We start from the raw sequence: 6000 nt of genomic DNA, 5'->3' as shown, positions 1-6000 counted from the left end.
GCCATTAATGCCTGTACCTAGTAAAATCAGAATGTTAAAAAAAAAAAAAAAATGAATACATGCAATTAATTAAAGAGCATTTAAAACTACTTTGAAACACACCAAAAATACGCCAGCTATGTAGAAAAGTACCTTTTATCGGCTATTTCAACATTTATTTACTGTATATTTGATTTTTTCCCCCGAGTCGTTTATTAGTTTAACAGCACAATTCTAAAAAAAAAAAAAACAATCTCATAGAAAACACGCGACAGATCATCTCTAGTATTATATAAAAGAAACTTTGTCTGTATGTCCGTGCGTTCGTTCACTGTGGACTCTAAAACAGCTAGGTCGATTTTTATAAAATACTAGCATTTCAGCCCGGCGTTGCCCGGGTGTTTTGAGGTGTATGCTGAGCAAAAAAAAAAAAAAAAAAAAAAAAACCGTCAATTTTTTTAAACATTGACCCCTATTATGACTCCTTAAAATGTGTTGTTTAGGGATGAAATCAAGTTATTAAGTTAGATCCATGTCCAAGGAATCTATATCTAAAATTTCAAGTGTTTAGACCCAAAATTGTAGGAGGAGTTTGGTAGAGTTCTCAAAGGACAAATCGTTGAACTTTGACTCCTTAATCGCCAAATTTCAGTCCGAAACCCAATCACATCGATTTTCCCAAATCTCAGTACTATGTATATCAATTTTCGAGTCTGTAGGCTTAAAATTGACAGAGTTATTGCGTAGGGAAATGTACACAGACACACACACAGACACTTTCACTTTTATATATCTATAGATAATATAATAATGTAAGAAACCCGCTCATATGTTATGTTACCGTGACATAAGATGACATATATTCGATGGGTTTTTAACAGTATTTTGTATACTTTTTATTTTTAACTCATTTTCCCAAACTTAACGTGTTCAACAGAGAGTCCGGCGCCATTTTTAATTTTCCAATACATCAGTAAACACTATGTTTTCCGAGCTGAATAAACATGTTACATTAATGAAAACACTAAAAATGTATCCAGTTAGATAGAAAAGTAGAAAAGTAGCTTATCTTGCCTTTGATAACATTTGTTTGTTATGCATTTGTTTTTTGACAACTTTTTCGAATCTATATGTACAGTAATACAAACTCCGACAACTCGTCCTTGTAATTGCAACAAAAAAAGTAGATTATTGAATTAGTTTGGAATTATTTTGAAGATGAGTAATTTGTATGATTTTTTTTATTTAATTATTTATTATTTTGCAAATAATATAACAACCGGTACAGACCCGACACTTGGAAGACCAATTGGATTTATAAGACTAAAAAATCAAACTTTGATTGCCCTTCGGTGCAGTGGATAGAGATACGGAATATCTACGAATCCAGGTGAGCATTGTTTAGAGGAAGTGCATAAAACGAGACCCTAAGTTTCAAAGATGGCAGCCGGCCCGTCAATTGAGGTATGGAAGCACGTAATAGACTGCGCAGGTTTAAATAAATTCTACGTAATTAAAGTATATTTAAATATAGTACATTTAAAAAAGAAAACGTAAATATGTTAGAAAAAAAATATATTAACAAAAAAAAAAAAATCTTAATATTTTGCCCAAACATATAAGCAAGCAGTTTTGAAGAATAGCAGAAGTATTGTATCCATTTTGTGCTTCCATAACGCAATTGAAAGACCTGCCGCCATCTTTGAAATTTAGAGTCTCGTTTTATGTACCCCCATTACCGATAGCGGTTTGGATCCCACCTAAAGCCGGTCAAAGGATTAGTTGACCCAACCGTGGTGAGATAACAACAGCTCTTGAGGGTAGCAATTGCTGTGGATATAGTTGGAGGATTCGACATTCCTATCCCGTCGCGGTTAACCTGACGAAGGCTAGAGGAATCATCATCATCATCATCATGAAAACAACAACTAGAAGATGGGGATAGTGGCCTAAATAATTAAATAAAAAGAAGACCGTCAGTGAACGAACGAACCAAAACTAACAACGGAACTCATTTCTTTTTCTTATTGTTATTTTTCTTTATTTTAGGATGTTTTTAAGACCTAGTTCTCCCATCATTCGACATTTTCTCCTTTTGTTTCGATGCTTATTCTTTTTTTTTTTTTGATACTTTATTTAAAATATATATATGTTTTGGTTTGTAAAAAAATAAAAAACTTTTTTAAAAATGTTTTGAACATATAATTTTGAAAAAAAAAAGTTCATTCGTGTGGGGATATTTTCAATAGCTTAGGCCTACAGACTGAATGAGTAGGTGTTTTTGTAGGAATTTTTGACACCCCGAACACGAAACTGCGAATAAAATATATAAAAAAAAAAACCTCGCAATTTCTCTTTCAAAAGTGGGTTGTTTATTTTCTTTATGGATTATACATCTAAAATAAACTATTAAAGTTATATAAAAAGTAATAGAAATATTATTTTTTTATTTAAAAAAAACCCTAATAAAATCAATCGAAAAATAGAGAAATCATCATCATCATCATCATCATCATCATCATCATCATGAAAAGAACAACTAGAAGATGAGGATAGTGGCCTAAATAATTAAATAAAAAGAAGACCATCAGTGAACGAACGAACCAAAACTAACAACGGAGCTAATTTCTTATTCTTATTGTTATTTTTCTTTATTTTGGGGGTGTTTTTAAGACCTAGTTAGTAATAATATCCCATCTCCCATCATTCGACATTTTCTCCTTTTGTTTCCATGCTTCTTCTTTTTTTTTTTTTTGTGTTTGATTCTTTATTATTTTTTTTTTTTTTAATGTATGTTTTGGTTTGTAAATAAAAAAAAAAGTTGTTTTTTTTAATGTTTTTCTACATATAATTTTTTTTAAAAAAAGTTCATTCGTGTGGGGATATTTTCAATAGCTTAGGCCTACAGACTGAATGAGTAGGTGTATCAGAAATTTGGGGGAATTTCTGACACCCCTAACACAAAACTGCGAATAAAATATTAAAAAAATCTCGTAATTTCTCTTTTAAAAGTGGGTTGTTTATTTTCTTTATGGAATACACTTCCAAAATAAACTATTAAAGTTGTTTAAAAAATAATAAAAATATTATTTTTTTTATTTTTTAGAAAACAGTGTTTACAAAGTGCCGGTGCGCCTTCATGCAGCCATTTTTTACGTAATGAAATCAATTGAATTTTACGAGTTTAATATTTTTCAATTTTTAAACTTAAAAAAGCTATCCAAATTTTTCTATTGGTTCAATTTTTACAATATTTTCAGGGTCAATGTGAAATTTTATGTTCTTTCCAATAAACCAAATATAATATTTTAGGCAAACGTTGTTTTTTTTAATTCACCCTCCCCATTTTTAAATGTCTATTAAATTTTTAATAATTAATTTACTTACCAAAGTTTTATATATCACAAATTTAAGATAAAAGATCAATAAATAAAATATTCGAATTTAAACCAAAAAAAGAAGTGTTTTGGGGAAATTTACCTGTAAAGTCCAAAGTGTAAAACCTTTTTTTAAACCACGTTGATTTTTTGTTTTTTTTAAGTGGGAGCATATGTTATGTCTAGATTTTCAAGTGCATATTGGACGCTGACGAAAATGTTTTCTATTTCATTCAATGTTTTCTTTTTTTATATATTAAAAAAATCACTCGATAAAGGAGAATTAAATATATTAAATCAAAAAATTCATGTATTTTTTAAGAGAATAAGAAAATAGGTCGAGTGTTTTTTTATATAAAGGCAAAAACTTATAAGTGAATGTGTTCACTTTTTACCTATGGATGCACCAAACTATTAATTTTGGTTTACAGCACGCAATAGAAAGAGATATTAATTATGTCCCCTTTGAAGCCACAGGAAGATAAAGCCCAATAAAATCAGACGTTTGTCTCCCTTTAATGGAAGAGTTAAAAAAAATCTGAGTTCGCGTTTATTTTTTTTAATCCTTGTTTAAGAAAGCATTTTATTTAAAAAGGACATGGAATATAAGTATAAATATGGATAAATTTTTAATAATGAACAATGGAAGTACCCACTGAATAGTAGTTTTTATAGGTTAGTGATATTTTGGAATTTATATATATTTTTATAATCGAAGTAAGTAAAATTTCGTTGATTTTCTTTAAATCTTTTTAAAAGAAAACCGATTAAAAAAATAAATATTGCATAATTTGCTATTAAACCTGTTATTTGTTTTAAATTTGGTCTTTGCTCCTTTAATTGAAAAAAAATAGGCTTTGAATTACATTTTTCCAGTAGTTATAAGCTTCGAAAGATAGTAAGTTGAATTATTCAAGTTCATATACGGCATTTTTAATGGCAGCTTCTGATACACCTACTGAATGAGGTGTTACGATGAGTGAAAAATCTAGCTTAAGGAATAAACAAAGTGGATGAACCCCGACCTCCATTCTCGCCCTCATACCCTCTTTTGCCCCCCCCCAATAAAAATTGAATTTATTTATAAATGAAAAATATTTATTATGTTTTTGTAAATAAAATTCCTTCATGTGGAGATATTTTCGATGGGAATAGACAAAGTGGATGACCCCCGACCCCCATTCCTCCCATTCTCTTCCCCTATTCCCCCATTCTCTCCCCCATTCCCTTTTGGCTTCATGGCATATTGTTTTAAGGACCCCCCCCTAATTCTTCATATAAAATTTGAATAAAGTGTAGTATAAAAGGGGGGGGGTTAAAAAAACAACGGATTGACTATAGGGGTGTTTGTATGATATCCTAGTCGAACAATGTATGATATCCTAGTCGATCAATGTATGATATCCTAGTCGATCAATGTATGATATCCTAGTCGATCAATGTATGATATCCTAATCGATCAAATGTTGTTTCATCCAATCCACATTGGTGGACAACAAATCGATGCTATAAAGTCAGTCGATCAAGCAGTTATCGATTTTTTGCTTGAACGACCGCCACGGCGCCACACTGAATTTCATCGTTTCACCCCCTCCACATCGAGTTCTAGTAAGTAATAAATTACTGCGGTATGTTGGTATACATTTACGCCAACTGATATTTGTGCTTGATGATGAATGTTCTGGGGGGGGGGGGTCAGAATAACAGAATATTTTAAAATTAGTCAAAAAATAATAGTGGTGGTGGTGGTGACGACGACGACGATGACGACGACGATGATGATGATGATGATGATGATGATGATGATGATGATGATGATGAGAACTAGAAATTCTTTCTGCTTGAAGTGTTCCTTTTATTGAAAGCCTTACATGAACGTCTTTCATAAATTTAAATACTAGTTCAAAAGCAAAAGTCAATACCGAACACAGTTTGAAATGATTATTATAACACACTTTCGTTATATATATATATATATATATATATATATATATATATATATATATATATATATATATATACTAGCTAAAGTACCCGTCGTTGACGGGGTTCAAAAACAGCCTACGGAAAATGGACTGATTTATGAAAGTATGATTGATTATGAAAAGGAAGGGTTGTAACTTTGGGTTGAATTTGGGAGTATACAAAACCAAAGCAAAATATGATTAAAGTAAAAATAAAATAGATAAGCCCCATAATTTATTATACCATACCTGTTCACACTGAAACACTTATCACAATATTTTGTGGATCTATATTAAAAAGCCTTGTTAAACTTTGTGACATATTTCCATTCTATGGAGGTCAGGTGCGAACGAACACCCCATAATTTTATTATACGATATTTCTTCAAACTGAAACATAATTATCAAAGTATACTTACGCAGATAGATATGAAAAGTCTTTAGTAAAGTTTGTGTCTATTTTCATTCTATGGAGGCCAGGCGCGAACGCAGACCACACAATTTTATTATACCATTCCTATTTAAATTAAAACATACTTATCAAAGTATTATTATGTACATCTATATCAAACACACTTGTAAACGTTTTTTTTTTTATTTAAAATTTTTAATTTCCATACTTTGTGGACCAGGCGCGAACGCAGACCCCACAATTTTAATGAACCACCGTTCTGCCAGAT

This window comes from Euprymna scolopes, chromosome 28 (assembly GCF_053919585.1).
Source record: "Euprymna scolopes isolate OS-2025 chromosome 28, ASM5391958v1, whole genome shotgun sequence".
Lineage (NCBI taxonomy): Eukaryota > Metazoa > Mollusca > Cephalopoda > Sepiida > Sepiolidae > Euprymna > Euprymna scolopes.
This window is presented reverse-complemented; position numbering follows the sequence as displayed.